The sequence below is a fragment of the Drosophila takahashii genome, chromosome 2L, assembly GCF_030179915.1.
Source record: "Drosophila takahashii strain IR98-3 E-12201 chromosome 2L, DtakHiC1v2, whole genome shotgun sequence".
In the NCBI taxonomy this organism is placed as follows: domain Eukaryota; kingdom Metazoa; phylum Arthropoda; class Insecta; order Diptera; family Drosophilidae; genus Drosophila; species Drosophila takahashii.
Window position 1 is genome coordinate 27,063,772 of NC_091678.1, and position 18,844 is coordinate 27,082,615.

Consider the following 18,844-nt stretch of genomic DNA (forward strand, 5'->3'; position numbering starts at 1 on the left):
GTTAAATCGTGACCTTGACCCTCCACAACAATTCTAAGTTGCATTATCTTTTTAGCGTCCAACCTCCAACCTACCGAAGACGTTGAAGAAGCAGTTAATAATATTCTAATAATATCATTAGGGGGGAGAATGTTTGGACTGCATATTGTCAACACGAGAACTTGCAGTGTAGCTGACGTCACACTGTAAGCTCTCTAGTTACAGACATTCTTCTTTGCCCTTTATTCGTAGTCTTGTTCGAAAGATCGAACCATATCACAGTTAATTTGGTCATATGCACATACATAATTTGGAGAGCTGCAGCTTCGGTAAATGAAATGTAAAACCGACAATTTAGTCTGCGAGCGAGAGTCAATACATTCAGAAGCACCCTCTGTGCTCTTATCTTTTATACTTTTTTACATAACCTAATTAAATCCAACGCACATTTTTGGAACCTTTCGTCTTCTTATTTGGGACCCTGGGCAACAGACCGCTACTCCGAGGAACTTCTAACGCCGCCACAGGTGGACAATCACTCTGTGCGCCGCATCATATTTTGCTGAAGATTGGGGCTCCGTCGGTACGCAGCCACAGCCAACACATCGTCATAGACCGTCCAGTTTGCGCTCCTTGGGGAAAAAGCTTTGTAGTGCGCAACAAAATTTTGCATTCTGGTCGTAACTGAAGGGCCAACGAAATCTACAAATCCGATTAACCCATACCGGTCTCCGTCCTTGGGGCTTTCGAAAAATTCGGGTATGGTTGAAATTGCCAAAGGATGGTCAATATCAACACCTATTAGCACAATATGACCTAAAAATATTAAAATATAGTTGTTATCATTTATCTGTACTGAACTAATATGTTGTTGTATTTACCTATGTTATGTATAGTGTTAACGCTAATGTCGTTGCAGTCATCTTGGCGACACCGAGTTCCTTCTAGAGCCACATGCTGTTGGATGGTTTTTCCAAGGCCTTCGCCGAGCTCCCGTGCTGTTACAGTTATCGTCGGCAACTCAATGATTCGGGGCTTGCATCCAGACGGACAAACAGATATTTCTTTAAACGATGGGGTGGCTTTAAAAATAAAATTCGCCAGGCTAACAATGTTGCAGCTGCAATCCACATTTTCAATAATATTTTTCGGTTGTTTTTTAAAAAAACGGAGCATGATTTGTGCTCGTTTTTTGTGGGTCTGAGCGTAAACTTTGGATTCAGACACATTAAAAACAGTGTCGAAAAAATCATTTTCACTCCTTTTCTTCTTTATGTACTGCTTTAACGGAGCATAGTCTGCAACTCCAGCCAAGAGTACATGAAACAGGCTGTCAAAGGCACAAGTGCTTCGAAAAGAAAAAGTTGAGCTATCTACATTACCTAACCCCAAAGTAGAATCATTGCCATTTTTTAAAATGGGCAATGGAATACACTTTGGCGAAAAGACATTATTAATATCGCAGTTCTCATTGTTAAGGTAAAGGTTGCGTTTTTTTTGTCTTTTTTTTGCCCCAACCCTTTCCAATTTTCTAACGCATTCAGCGCTACTCTGCACACTGGGCCAGAAAGTTAATTTCTGGCTGTAATTTTTTTCCTAGGACAGTTAGAAGGATGCAGTTTTTTGCATTTTTTTCTTAAAAGATGGAACTTTCCAACGAACTAAAAGAAAAATTTCTTGGAATTTTATATGATATAGATAATACAGACCAAAGTCGGAAAATTTTACGTACTTTTCGGTTTTTTTTTTTTTTTTTTAAATAACTAGAAGACGCACTTCTTTTATTTTCGAAAAAAAATAAAGTATGAGATAAAACAACCTAAAAAAATTACCATCACTAAAAAATATTAAGTCGTTTAAGATTTATGAACTGCAACTTTCGGTGGCTCCCACATCAACGTGTATCAAACAATCGATTTAAAAAAAATTGTTATTTTTTTTCTTGTTACCTCTTAAGTTTTATATAATCAAATTATGTAAAAAAATTGTTTAAAAATATTGTTTTTTTGATTTGTTTAATGTTAATTTGACATATTCTGAAGTCATCACAAAAGTATGCTACATTTTTATTTGCATAGTCCTGATTAAATAGATAGATATAGATTTCGAAAATACCATAATCGATTAGTGTACGTAAAAAGTAGATTTTAGATGTTAGTCACACTAAAATCAAATTTTTTCGCGCAAAATGTTCACTAAAACCTGAAGAAAAAAAGTACGGCATACTTTTGGGCTCTCTTAGCTAAGCTCTTCAAAATAGCTTGACTTCGAGTTAAAGCCTAGTACTCAGTTCAGCTAAGAGTTTTACTAGTCGAAAAATATTAATCTTTTAGTGAGACCGAAGTTTTCGGAGTTCATCCGCAATGCATGTAGCATGGTCTTACTCTCAACAAACAAATAAACTGGCGCCAATTTTAAAATATTACAATACGTTGAGCCGACCTGGGTCGCAAGCTCTCAATTCGCTGTTGGAATGGCGATATGTATTGCAGCAGCTCCTACAGGCATTGGCCATTGGTTTTTCTGGTTTTCCTTCCATTTATAAATTGTTATTGGCACACCGCTTCTGCACATACACAGCCAAAGATCAAATTTTTTATTCTTTGGTCGGCGGCTAAAGGCGTTCATCGGAATTCATCCGCTAAATGTAGTTTTTTCTTTGGTATTTTCTTACCATTTCCTTAGCTCAACTGAGTACCGAGGTGGGAAAAAGTCACCGGCTAAAGGCGTTAGCTACCTGTTTGCCTCTCGCTTACTCCTATGCTTAGCTAGCAGTTTTCGTCGTGCTGAGTACTAGGCTTAAGCCTTCAAGCCTAGTACTCAGTTCGGCTAAGAGTTTAATAGTCTAGTCACACTGTGTGGGGTAACCTATCGAGTGAGCCAATAACCCGATTACTCCAAAAAAGTGTTTCCACTGGGTTAACTCCAAATATCGAGTGATGACATCTAGTGTTTGTTGTTTGTGTTGTTCATTTGACTAGGGATGGACCTTCAACGATAGGAAATAAATAAAAAATATACCGAAATATACAAAAAAATACTCCGAAATACCAAAGACCCTAAAAGTACCCTACTTTTGCCCACATCTAGTTGCCTATACACATCCTATGTAAAAAAAACAGGGTTATGTCAATAACCCCATAACTCCATAACTCCACTTCAGTGTAAATAGACTATTACTAGTCGAAAAATATTAATCTTTTAGTGTGACCGAAGTTTTCGGAGTTCATCCGCAATGCATGTAGCACGGTCTTACTCTCAGCAAACAAATTAACTGGCGCCAATTTTAAAATATTACAAAACGTTGAGCCGACCTGGGTCGCAAGCTTTAAATTCGCTATTGGAATGGCAATATGTATTGCAGCAACTCCTACAGGCAGTTTTCCATTGGTTTTTGTGGTTTTCCTTCCATTTATAATATGTTATTGGCACACCGATTCTGCACAAACACAGCCAAAGATTACATTTTTTATTCTTTGGGCCGCGGCTAAAGGCGTTCATCGGAATTCATCCGCTAAATCTAGTATTTTTTGGTATTCCCTTACTGTTTCCTTAGCTCAACTGAGTACCGAGGTGGAAAAAAGTCCCCGGCTAAAGGCGTTAGCTACCTATTTGCCTCTCGCTTACTCCTGTGCTTAGCTAGCAGTTTTCATTTGTTTTAGGAAACAAGTAAGACATACGACCTATATTATATTTTTTATTGGTTGAAAGTAATCACATCTACAAGTTTTGTGAAGAGTCGAACAGCTACATCAGCGTCTTTGACTTCAAGAGTTTTTTCATTCCTAAACTAATATAGTTTACCAGAATCGTCGACCTTTGTTGCTTGGTGGTTTTCAGCTGAGTCAACAAGAGCATTTAGCTGACTCACATCCTTTCAATCCAATTCCAAATAAATAGAAACTTTTTACAAACTTTTTTTCGTTTTTAAAAAACGGCCCAATTTTGCATATAATGAGCGACGTCGATGCGTATGTATGATCTTGGCACATTACTTGACATGCAAGCATCTGCATACGCTTCAACCAAAGACATTAGAATATGAAGATGGATAACGCCATACGATTTTTTTGCACACGATTTTTTGGTGCTGGCTTTTCAACTGGCTTTTCGCTCTCTTGCCCAAAAGCCAACTGGCTTTTCGCTCTCTTGCCCAAAAGCCAGCGAGAGAGCGCCCTAGAGCCAGCCGCTCTCTTGTACGCATACAGCGACAACCGACGACTGTATGTGTGCACATGTATTCACAAGCATTTCTTCGCTGCAGCGCGCTGGCTTAATATACTCTTTATTTTGAAATTCTAACATTATTAAAAACACTTATTTGTAATGCCTTTTATGATAATTATTCGAATTTAGTATATTTTTTAGTAATGACCAAATATATGTACGTATATAATGAACCATAATTTATTTCATATATGACTACACATTGGAATAATTGTCATTAGGGTATTCAGCGTGCGACGTGTAAACGATTTTTAGGAGCCTCAGAAATATTGCGATTGAACAGGTTGAATATTTGTATATTTATTATGTTTTAAATATTTTTTTTATATTATATATAAACATATTATCTGCAAATTAAATGTTTCGTTTTATATATTTAAATTAAAGCTAAAAACATAAATTTTAATACTGCGTGATTAAATATGAAAATATTTAAATGCAGGTTGATAATATTAGATATGATGTTATTCGTATTTAATTTAAATTTAAAATTAAATTAAATATTTTCATTTTCAAGGTAATAAAAAATCCATGGATAAAAAATAACGCGAAATATATTTAATTGAAATGTTCTTTAAATATATTCAATTTAAATATCCTTCGCTTTGTTTTTGTTTAACAATCATAATAAAACGAGAATATAAATTAAATATACAGATATTCGCTTTAAAGGTGCATAAATGCAATTTAAATAAACATCCTGTTCAATCATAGAAGTTCTTTTCGACGCACAATTAGTTTCTTAGCCTAGAAATGATTTCTGGCCGAAAATCGTCTCGTCATTTAAGTACGCACACATACGCACTTGTTTACGAGTTGTGTTTACTCACACAAGCATGTGCACACTCTGTTTTGATTTTTACGCTCTCAACTTTGTGCGAGCGGAGAGAGCGAGATTTTCGTCGCCACCAAAAAATGAGCTGCATATTGCAAAACGTATGTATGGCCGTTACTCATCTTAGAGATTATATTGGTCTTTGCTTCAACAGTGTTGAAGGACGCAAATGCTAGGCAACAAGCCGACAGCAAAGCCCTTGACGAATCGCACACCTGAAATAAATCATAAACTAAATATGTTGGCCACAGAAATATTAACTTTTCTTAATTACCACTTCCTTTGGATTCTGAGCTCCTGTTTGTAGCCACCTTAAGAGCCATGTTGTTATTGAAACCATGTCTTCTTTTTCTATCCTGTTTGCCCTGTAGAATAGGGTTGACTCTTTTTCCAATTGATCAGCAGTAATATTTCGAGTTTGACCTTGAAGCTGTCGTTTGCCACACTCTTTGTTTCCTTTGTTGGCGGTGCACATAATTTTAAAAAGTTCTCCATTTTCAGGATTAGCCATAATTTCCGCCTTCACTTTGCTGCCACATTTGCAATGACCTGATATTAACTGCCAAATACTATTTATTTACATACATAGATTTCTGGTTTAGTTTAAATTTAACAACTACACCCTAAAACAACATGATTCAAAATGCTTTACCAAATCGAATATCATATTATTTTAGGAACAATAAGCATTTCATAAAATTTTAGAATAAATTGTCTAAGAGTTGTGCTTGGGTCATCATTTTTTAGATAATTTTTTCTAAAATATATATGAACGGTGGGCTCATTTTTTTAATCATTGCATCTATAGTTATTGTTAATATATTTTTACTACTAACTATTTTTAAATATGTACCTACAATTTTAATTTTTCCTATATATTGGAAACAAATAAAATTTCTACCTTTGAATTTTCCTGAATTTTTCTCGGAGCTTATGTAATTGTTTTCGAAGTAGTAGCCATGGCACATTCGAAATTCATCATAAATCCTCTTGGAAAAGATTTCGGTCCATTTTCGAAATTGGAGAACGTTTATAACTCTGTTGCGCACTACACCTTTTTTGTCTTTATATGTGCGACAACTTTCAACAATCATTTGTTCAAACTCCGATTTTGTGAAGGTCAGCACAAATTGAAACATTTGGTTTTCCGATTGTTCGGCTGTGACGGACTCGTCGGATTCGTGCGTCAAATTGCTAGAATCGCTTTGCAACCGTTTTCTTGGAACTGTACATTTTCCCGTTGAGAGGTCTTTCAGACCGAAGCGATTGTTTACTACGTAGGAGTAGAGTGTGGCTGGCTGAATTTTTCTCCCAAGTTCCTCGCAAATATCCATCCACACTGCGTTACTTTCCGGAAGAACGCTTGCATCACTAAATATTCTCTCCTTATAGTTGAGAACGGTGCCTACTAGCAGGTCCGTGCGAACTGCAGGTGGACGTCCTTTAGGCATATTGTAACACTTGTATGTTGGAGTGTTGTGTCTCTGTTGCACTTTGCCAATATTTGAGTGTGTCTCTGTTGCACTTTGTCACTAAACGCAGAACTACTTCCGTTAAAGCTCTGACCTGCGATCAAATAGCATGAAATGTTTTTGGCGCTGCCAGACTGTTCCGACAATTTGACCTAACCTTTGGCGTTGCCACATGGTTTCAACGATTTTGACCCAACCGTTTAAAGCAAAAGTTAACTTCAAATAAAATACTAAATATATACTTAAGGCATTTTTCCACTATGCGGTTTTTTCGGTATTTTTGTGTATTTTCGATTGGCAACGCGATAGGCGGACGTGAGGTGTTTTTATTGGCAAACGCGTCTGAAAACAGCTGTTCTGCTATTGTCATTTGCGAGCTGAAGTAAACAATGAATTTAAATAATTTGTTATTGATAATTGTAATCGCAGAACAGCATTTGAACGTGGAAACATTGCTGCAATGATGAAAGCAACAACATCCCACGTTACGCTGCTTGAGCATTTATTACGGCAGAAAGCAAAAGGATCTGCTGCAGAAGGCGTTCGTATATATAGATCTGAACAGTCATTTAATTAATTCTTTGACACGACCCGCGACAGCAGTAGCTTCTGCGGCGGCACGTCACTGAACAGAATATGATACGGGGCAGAAATCCTACAAGAACATTGTGCGCAAGAAAGAGGGAGATGTGCCCTTTTCCAGCAGTCGCCTGTCAACGTGTGTCATTTGAATATGGAATGGCCATCTACGGTCTAACCAGGAGGTCGCCTTAATGGACGAATGGCGCACGCGAAGCAAACGTCAAGATCATGGAGACGGGAAAGCCCATGTGGCTGCGCTGCAACGACCAATATTTCGCTTCCGATCCTTTCTAGCCGAGCCATTCCATTGGATAAACGAACTGCTACTGCTCTTTATGCGCTTGGATCATCCTCGGAATTCTGAACTATTGCCAGATCATTTGGCATATATCATATATCAAATACCAATCTATACGAAATAAAGTTCATGTAAATATCAACAATAAATGGTTTTAATATTTCCCGCTTCTTATCAGCCTCTTATCAGTTTCGGGTCCAGAAAAATGTTCATGCCTGGTTAATACTGCTTAAATATACCACAAATTTCACTTTCCAGCCCTGTAACGCGACAAATTTCCACCCTCCCCTCCTCACCCTCGCCTACAAGTTTTGTATGGGATTTGGGCGCGTTAAACGGTAAATGGATGCAAACGCGACGCGTCCATAATGAGCAGAGGGCATTACCTAAACCGTTGATTTTGTTGGAATATCACGGGGAATATCAGGGGGATTCCCTAAACTGTTGAATTGCTGAATTGTTGAATGATGGTCAGCTGTTAATCAGCTGTTCCATACAAAGTCAACTTTCAGAAATTTCAGCAATTCAACAGCCTCGTGGAAACTCTGTAACATTTTAGTATCACCAGTACGCATTATTTATTTTAAAATCAACTTAGAAAGCATATTTTTGGTTCTTTTTACCTTGGTCACACCTTTAGACAGTAACTGGCAATAATAAATCCAATTTTACATGCTTTAAGTTCCGTGAAATTTTTCAACAAATAACAGCTGTTTGAAAATTCAACAGGAACCATTTTGGGTCGTTCCCTCAATTGCTGAAATTTTTTGTTGAATTTTCAACAATTCAGCAATTCAACAGTTTAGGGAATCCCCCTATGACTTATAACACATATCATGAGTTTTGTAAATTCATGGAAAGTTGTTGATGCATACATTAAAATGAAATCATTAAATGCAAATTAAAACAAGAAAGGAAGCTAGCTTCGGCAAGCCGAAGCTTATATACCCTTGCAGATCATTCTATTAATTTACAAATCGCAAAAATGTTAAATTTCTTATTATTTCACATTAATTTTTCGATCGTTTCTATCACAGCTATATGATATAGTAGTTCGATCTTTTAAAAATTAAAATGAAAATTCGGAAATATTTCAAAATAGTCATATCCCAGAGTAGAAGGGAATGTAATAAAAACCAACAAAGATATAATTTTTTTCCCATTAATTTCCATTTAATTTTTCGACCCTTCCTATGGCAGCTATATGAAAAATTTTAGGCGTGTATTTTTAACGAAGCCATTTATGCCAGCATTTTTGAATTTTTTCTCACTTTTACAACTTTGACGAAATGTAGCTTCTAAACTAATTAATGGAACTCAATGCAGTGTATAAGAAAGTTGGAGGGCATTCTATTACCTGTAAAATGAGTCATTTATGGTTGAAATCGGTTATCCACAACTCAAGTTAGAAATTAAAAAAGTGTAAAAAACGTTTTTTACACTTTAAAAAAAATTTTATCCATAAAAAAAATTTTAAGTGCCATTTTCTTAATCAGGAAGACGTACCTTACCGGAAAACAAAGGTTTCATTCATGGTATATTTCATCGATTTTTTTTTGTAAACTGGGGTAATATAATATTTTTCTAATGGCCTGATCTCGTATACATTTATCATCATCAAAGAGCATAGCCAGCAGTATGTTTTCTGGATGCGCAAAGTATGCATTGTTTTGAATGATAGGATTGATAACTTCTCGTAAATTCGTCGGTAAATATTGGTTTTATCTTATAAATTGAAACAGAAGTGGACTTCCATATATGACAGAGCTGAAGTATTTGATTTTAAAATACATCGGCACATAAACTCTAATAAGAAATTCTGCTAACGTTTTTAAGTTTTTGGAGGGACTGCTCGTGATGACGTAAAGTCTGAGTAAACTACTGGCCTTTGTTAACCAACGAGAGTAAGCGATCGGTCCTGGCTTTATATTGGCCAGATCAACAGAGCAGTATCCCTCCGAAACGGCGGTAGCAATTCTAAACAAGTATTTAACGTCCGATGATAATGCTTTAAACCAATTGTTATTTGATGGTGCTTGCGGCATATTATTTAATTGAATTTTCTCAAAATTGTTTACTGGCTGGAAAACAAAAATTAAAGAATTATTAATTTCCTAATAATTCAAAAATATTTTATTGAGTGTTAACCTTACCCTGTTTTCACACACCTCAAGTAATTTTGATAATTCACCTGTTGCGGATCTTGGCCCTTTGGTTGCTGATTTTTCTAACGCAGAATATAAGTGGCGAAATGGCAATTCATTAAAATGCAACATGCATATAAACCAATGAAGCGGTCGTCTTAACTCGATTTCAAACCTCCTAATTATTCCATTCGCAATACCAGTATTAGTGACTTCGCCATCACTACAAATACCAATCAGGTTACTTAGAGATATACCTTTCTGCTTAAAGAAGCGCTGAAGCTCTTCCTGTTTTGTTTTGGCATCCTCGACTGAAATCGCCCTTGCTTTTAGAAAATCGCCTATGAATTTGCTTTACTGGCGATTTTGTCTATATTAAAAAAAGTAGGTTTTTAAAACCAAAGACGTTTTTTCTAAAAATCAAATAAAAAATAGACTGCAATTTAGAAATATTTTGCTAGAAAGTAAAAAATTATTTCTTAGAATTTAGAAATAAAGGTTTTCTAAAAAATAGAAATACGGTTTTTTTTAAATATAGACAAATATTTTTTAAATAACAAAAAAAAATTTCTCAAATTCAGAAAATACAAAAATTTATTTTCGGTCTTCGGAATTATACCCGGTTGTTTCTGTGTCGCCACGGCCTTTGTGTTTTTTTTTTTCGTCACCTGTTTTGTTTGTCACCTTATTTTAATTTCATTTAATTGAGCACATTGGGTGGTTTCAAATTGGAACTGTAATAATAACTGAAATAAGTGTAAATATATATAAAAACCCAATAACTTACCATTTTGAGAAAAACATCTTGGTCGCCGCACGCGGGAATCGAACCGCTAACCGCTCCCCTCACAGTTTGCAGTCAAGCACTCTACTAGCTGCGCCACGGAAGCATCACGTGAGGCGCTGTACAAAGTCTATTCATATTTTGTTCTCCTATTTTTACTCAAATTGATCTGGCTCTCTTCTGGTTATTCCTTTTAGTTGTTCATTTAATAATGCTCTTAAATATTTATTGATTAATATTAATATTTATATATTTATTATGGTTCAATAGTAACAGTATTTGAATGTTTCAAATTTGAAAAACTTAAACGTCATTTTTATCAAAATATAATTATTCATGAGCTAAAAAAAATGCAATAAATTTTTATACCCTTGCAGAGGGTATTATAATTTTGGTCAGAAGTTTGTAACGCAGTGAAGGAGACGTTTCCGACCCCATAAAGTATATATATTCTTGATCAGGATCAATAGGGGAGTCGATATAGCCATGTCCGTCTGTCCGTCTGTCCGTCTGTCCGTCTGTATGTCTGTTTCAATACCGTTTGCGAGCTCAGTTTAAAAGCTAGCGCCTTGAAACTTTCACAGTCGTCCTAAAACATGTGTACGCAGATCAAGTTTGAAAGCCGACCCGATCGGACGTCTATATCCTATAGCTCCCATAGTAACAATCGGATATAGCTTTCACAAAAATGAAGATATTTCGCTCAGTGTAAGAGCTATTGGCATGAATCCTTCCAAATCGTATTTTTTTGTGCGTACCTTGATCAGGGTAAAAGCGCGTGCCGATCGGACGTCTATATCTTATAGCTCCCATAGGAACAATAGGGTGAAATCGGTCAAAATTTGACGTTTTTCAGGATATTTCGCGCAAAATATTAGCTATTCCCATGAAACTTTCCAAATCGTATTTTTTTGTGCGTACCTTCATTAGGGTAAACGCGCGTGCCGATCGGGCGTCTATATCCTATAGCTCCCATAGGAACAATAGGGTGAAAAATTTTAAAATTTTATTTTTTCAATTAAAAATATTTTGTTGTTTATTAATTCATGTTGCTAGTCTTGTCAAGTTTTAATTCGTAAAATCTGCAAGGGTATTAAAACTTCGGCTTGCCGAAGTTAGCTTCCGTCCTCGTTTTTTATTAATATGTAACTATTTATGTTAAAAAAAAAAAACAAAAAGACACTATGAGTTTTTCGTCTCGACGTGGGTTTAAACCAGCGGTCGGCACACACATACGATGACATTTTGTTTTATATATGTGTGAGTAAATTGCACTGGGCAGCTCATTGATGTGTGTGTACAGACTGCTGTTTTACAGTGTCCGTGAGGGGCAGCGGATGAGCAGAGCAATTCCCTATGCTCACTTAATAGGACGCTGCCGACCGCTGGTTTAAACTCACTCTTGCAGCCTCAAGCTTGAATAACATATTCATGCACGCATGCGTTAGACCCCTAGGCTACCAATCCCGGAAATTTTCTTCAATTAATAGCGACTTTTTCTTAGGCTAAAATTAAATTTTCTAAAAAGTGTATAAGAAGTAAAATCGATCAAATACGGTTAAATTTTTTATTTTTTAGAAAAATATGTCTGAATATCACACATTTTTTTCTAAATGTTAGAAAAATCTTCAAAAAAATTTTTTTTTGTTAGTAGAAAAACAATATTTTTATTATGTAGAAATATTTATAATTTTAATGGCAATTTTTTTTTAGTTTTAGAAAAGTTCAGTATTTTTTTTTCTAAAATCAATGGCGATTTTAACCCTCAAAAAAAGAAAGGAAGATTAGAAAAATAAACCTTATTATTTAGAAAAAAAATTGATTTTTCTGTATTTCAGAAAATATTTTCTAAAAAAACTCGTTCAACTCAGAATTTTTTTGAAGATTAGAAAATTTTTCTGAAGATTAGAAACTTTTTCCTCTTTATAGAATATTTTTTTAAAGCACAGAAAAAAATTTTTTTTTTCTATATTTCAGAAAAAGTAACACTATGCAGCATCAAAAATTAACCTCGATGAATGCTATATTTTTGGATTCGTTACGAATTCCCAAGTTAAACTGCGTTTTCCAAAGAGTTCCCCGACGCAAGTATTCTTAGCAAAAGGACCTCAAAGTTCGAAAAATGCTGAAATTGACCAAATTTGCGGAGCTCTCAGAGGCAAATTGATGCATGGCTTGGTTCGACGTTAAAGTTTTTTAAAAGATACACCCTTTATCTTTCAAACCCCATACATAAAATAATTTTAGGATTTTTTTTAAGGCAGAAATAAATTCCAAAAAACATAGTCAAAAAACTGAAAAACATACAGCTGCGGTCAAAATAGTAGTAGTGTTGCCGCCTTGTGTTTTTAAAAGTTTGATGTTGTAATTTTTTCTTATCCAATTAGTCTAATAGTAAAATTATAATCAATACAATATTACCAGGAAAAGATCAATTACAACAACAAACTTTTAAATACACAGGGCGGCAACACTACTACCATCTTGACCGCAGCTGTATACTTTTATGTTTTTTGACTGTGTTTTCTAGAATTTGTTTTTGCCTTAAAAAAAATCTTAAAAATTTTTTAAGTATGGGGTTTAAAAGATAAAGGGTGTATCTTTTAAAAAACTTTAACATCGAATCAAACCATGCATCCATTTGCCTCTGAGAGCTCCGCCAATTTCAGCATTTTTCGAACTTTGAGGTCCTTTTGCTAAGAATCCTTGCGTCGGGGAACTCTTTGGAAAACGCAGTTTAACTTGGGAATTCGTAACGAATCCAAAAATATAGCATCCATCGTGGTAAATTTAAAAAGCACTAAAAATGCTGCACAGTGTAATTTTTTGAGTGTAGTTTGCCGTTTTCATCGGTGTAGTTTATGACCTTAAATAGGGAAGAAGCTAAAATTGAGGCGACTCTATCCGATATTCCAAACCGATCACAGACCATTGCGAAATTAAATGCACTATATCGTTTTGTATACGATTCTTGACTAGAACCTACATCACGAGAAGGTAAATCTGTTGAAATCGAACTTTTTTCGCTTGACTCATTTGTGTATTCATTGCCCGTCTCAGTTTGGCTAAAGTTGACAGGTAATGATTCCCCTCGTGGTGTTGGTGAATAAGAAACGAAACCTGGAAATCGCATTTGCATTTTACAATGTAAAATAAATTTTCAAGTGAGTTCGTAAAATCGTTTGACCTATCCTTGTGCTTTAAATCCTCATGATATTTGTCAATTAATAAATTTAATTTTTTATCACACTTTTTTCACTTAGAAAAAAGAAACAATTTAGAACGTCCCTTATATTAGGTAATGAAAAGCCGGAAAAATTTACTGGTTGCCCAAAATGGTAAGACATTCTTAGAAAATTCCTTAGAAGTTACACAGGTACACAGCCAAAAATTTCCACGAACCATTTCAAGTTTTCCATGATATTTGGGTGCTCCTGAGTAAAAGTCCCATACAAAATTATTTTCCATCACATACAGGTTCCGCGGTATAGCTAAGAATACAAAAAACCGATGTTTGCCGACATTTTGAATTACGTGGCCTATATAATTGGACTAACCTTTATTATTTTCGGTAGGACCTACTCTCAATACATCACGGCATTCCTAAAAAATAGTCCCCATTGTGAACCATTGCCCATGTCTTTGGAATTCGACGTCAAAGTTGAAAATCCCAAAATTGTAGAGATTTTTCTGATGGAAAAACAATTCTGAGGATTAAATCTTGAATGGAAGTAATTTTAACTATTCATTGAATCTATTGTTTATTGTATTCTTTAATTTCGGTTTAAAGCGATTTCATGAGAATATTTTTTATTGGATTTATTATACTAATAAAACCTTTTTTTTATTTCATTATCTACTCCTAAATGTTGTCAAATTTTAAAAAAGTCAAGGCATCCTACAAAATGGGAGTAAACATTTACATTTCTCTATGTATATTCAGTGAACGTATTTTAGTTTCTTAGTTCTAGAGGTTGCCATGACTTATTCAAAATTTGACAACATTTAGGAGTAGATAATGAAATAAAAAAATCGGTTTTATTAGTATAATAAATCCAATAAAAAATATTCTCATGAAATCGCTTTAAACCGAAATTAAAGAATACAATAAACAATAGATTCAATGAATAGTTAAAATTACTTCCATTCAAGATTTAATCCTCAGAATTGTTTTTCCACCAGAAAAATCTCTACAATTTTGGGATTTTCAACTTTGACGTCGAATTCCAAAGACATGGGCAATGGTTCACAATGGGGACTATTTTTTAGGAATGCCGTGATGTATTGAGAGTAGGTCCTACCGAAAATAATAAAGGTTAGTCCAATTATATAGGCCACGTAATTCAAAATGTCGGCAAACATCGGTTTTTTGTATTCTTAGCTATACCGCGGAACCTGTAGGTGATGGAAAATAATTTTGTATGGGACTTTTACTCAGGAGCACCCAAATATCATGGAAAACTTGAAATAGTTCGTGGAAATTTCACAAAGTTTAATTTTGTGTTCCTGTGTTATCAAACTAAATGAAAAATTTTACAAAAACAAAAGTGGCTTATTTTTTTTTAATTTGACGATATTTTAAAAGGTTACTTGCTTATATAGAAAACCGCAAAGTTAAAGGAATATTTGATAAATAATAACGTAATTAAACTTAAACAGTATCTGGATAAAGTAGCCTTTTAACAACGCAAAATAGGCGTTTCAAATTCAGTAATATCTGTGCTGGCTACTATGATATTTTTCAAGCGTTTGGGGGGGTCAAACGTCATTTTAGACCACAAGTTTGCTCGCCAATATTGCTTAGAATCCTTTAAAGATTACGTTCCTCCTATACGATTCATCACTTTTTTCGGCCCCATACAAATCGACCCGCCCTAATGTGTAGGGGAGAGGTCTTTAGGTTGGGACGGTCTGTAAGTTGAGACACTCAATTTTCTCAAAACTTATCGACTAAAAAAATTGTTTTTATTTTTTTTTTAGTCCTTTTTAGTGACAAAACTTTTGGGGAAAACATTATAAGCCAGGCTCTAGCCAGATTTAAGCTGTGAGAGTCGTGTACCATTTTTCACCAAAAAAGTTTTTGTCTACTTTTTTCAAAATTCAACTTAAAATTGATAACGTCCTTAAATTAACTTGGTAAGAGACTTAAAACATTAGTATATTAACTGTTAACTAATTAACGAAAAAAAAGAATCAGCTTAATGTGACAGTCAAAACAAAAGTTATTAATTTTTTCCCGAAACATCCCATTTTGTGTAAGTTGGGACACTTTGAGCGTGTAAGTTGAGACACCCGTTTTTCATACAAAAAGGCCTTAGGCCAACAGAGGTCGCTTTCTGCCTAGTTCATTTCTTTGATATTAGGGGAAAAGTGAATGTTCAAAGAGCCTTTTAATTTTTATTGTTATTTGGTCTAAGTTCTTAAAAAATGGATGGGAAATAATTTAGGACGAACTAAAATTGAATAAATTAACATAAATAAATAGTTCCTAATAGCTTGGAGAACTTTTTGTGTGAGTATGATTGACTTTTAAAAGTGTCCCAACTTACAGACCTCTTTTTCAAAATGTCGTTTTTTGGCACTTTTCAAAAAATATAATTTCTCAGTTTTCCCTAAGGAAAAAAAATATTTATTTTGTTTTTTATTAAGCTAATAGACTAACAATTTGGTCAGTACAAAATGCGTAAAGTTTCATAAGTGAATGTCGAAATGGCAGATTAAAAACAAAATGTGTACCAACCTACAGACATTTCCCATATGCTTCTCAATCTGAACAATACTACACACAAAAAAAAACTTGGTAAAATCAACTGTAATAATTGTCAAACAGGCCCCAACCAGCAAATTTTTTTGTGTGTATGAGTGTCGTCTCAATTACTATTGTGCAGTACTGTACAGTTGTGTGCAAGTTGTCGGAAGCTTAATCGGAAAATGGATTTGCCTAATAATGAAAATATCGAGTGCGATATTATTTCTTTGCAAAAGGTAAGTTTTGCTATAAGAATATACACAATTTATATATGTGTGTGTGTGTGATTTCCTGGAAGCGTCGCACTATTTCGTCAGAAATTTATTATACTAATAAAACCTTTTTTTTATTTCATTATCTACTCCTAAATGTTGTCAAATTTTAAAAAAGTCAAGGCATCCTACAAAATGGGAGTAAACATTTACATTTCTCTATGTATATTCAGTGAACGTATTTTAGTTTCTTAGTTCTAGAGGTTGCCATGACTTATTCAAAATTTGACAACATTTAGGAGTAGATAATGAAATAAAAAAATCGGTTTTATTAGTATAATAAATCCAATAAAAAATATTCTCATGAAATCGCTTTAAACCGAAATTAAAGAATACAATAAACAATAGATTCAATGAATAGTTAAAATTACTTCCATTCAAGATTTAATCCTCAGAATTGTTTTTCCACCAGAAAAATCTCTACAATTTTGGGATTTTCAACTTTGACGTCGAATTCCAAAGACATGGGCAATGGTTCACAATGGGGACTATTTTTTAGGAATGCCGTGATGTATTGAGAGTAGGTCCTACCGAAAATAATAAAGGTTAGTCCAATTATATAGGCCACGTAATTCAAAATGTCGGCAAACATCGGTTTTTTGTATTCTTAGCTATACCGCGGAACCTGTAGGTGATGGAAAATAATTTTGTATGGGACTTTTACTCAGGAGCACCCAAATATCATGGAAAACTTGAAATAGTTCGTGGAAATTTCACAAAGTTTAATTTTGTGTTCCTGTGTTATCAAACTAAATGAAAAATTTTACAAAAACAAAAGTGGCTTATTTTTTTTTAATTTGACGATATTTTAAAAGGTTACTTGCTTATATAGAAAACCGCAAAGTTAAAGGAATATTTGATAAATAATAACGTAATTAAACTTAAACAGTATCTGGATAAAGTAGCCTTTTAACAACGCAAAATAGGCGTTTCAAATTCAGTAATATCTGTGCTGGCTACTATGATATTTTTCAAGCGTTTGGGGGGGTCAAACGTCATTTTAGACCACAAGTTTGCTCGCCAATATTGCTTAGAATCCTTTAAAGATTACGTTCCTCCTATACGATTCATCACTTTTTTCGGCCCCATACAAATCGACCCGCCCTAATGTGTAGGGGAGAGGTCTTTAGGTTGGGACGGTCTGTAAGTTGAGACACTCAATTTTCTCAAAACTTATCGACTAAAAAAATTGTTTTTATTTTTTTTTTAGTCCTTTTTAGTGACAAAACTTTTGGGGAAAACATTATAAGCCAGGCTCTAGCCAGATTTAAGCTGTGAGAGTCGTGTACCATTTTTCACCAAAAAAGTTTTTGTCTACTTTTTTCAAAATTCAACTTAAAATTGATAACGTCCTTAAATTAACTTGGTAAGAGACTTAAAACATTAGTATATTAACTGTTAACTAATTAACGAAAAAAAAGAATCAGCTTAATGTGACAGTCAAAACAAAAGTTATTAATTTTTTCCCGAAACATCCCATTTTGTGTAAGTTGGGACACTTTGAGCGTGTAAGTTGAGACACCCGTTTTTCATACAAAAAGGCCTTAGGCCAACAGAGGTCGCTTTCTGCCTAGTTCATTTCTTTGATATTAGGGGAAAAGTGAATGTTCAAAGAGCCTTTTAATTTTTATTGTTATTTGGTCTAAGTTCTTAAAAAATGGATGGGAAATAATTTAGGACGAACTAAAATTGAATAAATTAACATAAATAAATAGTTCCTAATAGCTTGGAGAACTTTTTGTGTGAGTATGATTGACTTTTAAAAGTGTCCCAACTTACAGACCTCTTTTTCAAAATGTCGTTTTTTGGCACTTTTCAAAAAATATAATTTCTCAGTTTTCCCTAAGGAAAAAAAATATTTATTTTGTTTTTTATTAAGCTAATAGACTAACAATTTGGTCAGTACAAAATGCGTAAAGTTTCATAAGTGAATGTCGAAATGGCAGATTAAAAACAAAATGTGTACCAACCTACAGACATTTCCCATATGCTTCTCAATCTGAACAATACTACACACAAAAAAAAACTTGGTAAAATCAACTGTAATAATTGTCAAACAGGTCCCAACCAGCAAATTTTTTTGTGTGTATGAGTGTCGTCTCAATTACTATTGTGCAGTACTGTACAGTTGTGTGCAAGTTGTCGGAAGCTTAATCGGAAAATGGATTTGCCTAATAATGAAAATATCGAGTGCGATATTATTTCTTTGCAAAAGGTAAGTTTTGCTATAAGAATATACACAATTTATATATGTGTGTGTGTGTGATTTCCTGGAAGCGTCGCACTATTTCGTCAGAATCCACATTCCACGTGTTGCCTCTTGTATTCGTCCTGTGGTCTTCTTATAGCGTGTAATATGAGCTCGGTGCAATATTATATCTCCCACCAATTCACAACCCAAGTTAAATACACTTCATGTATAGTTTTAGATATATATTTTAAGTTCCTTAGAACACGCCTTGTCACTTCAAATTATACGGAATAAGAGAGAGCTGAACCAGC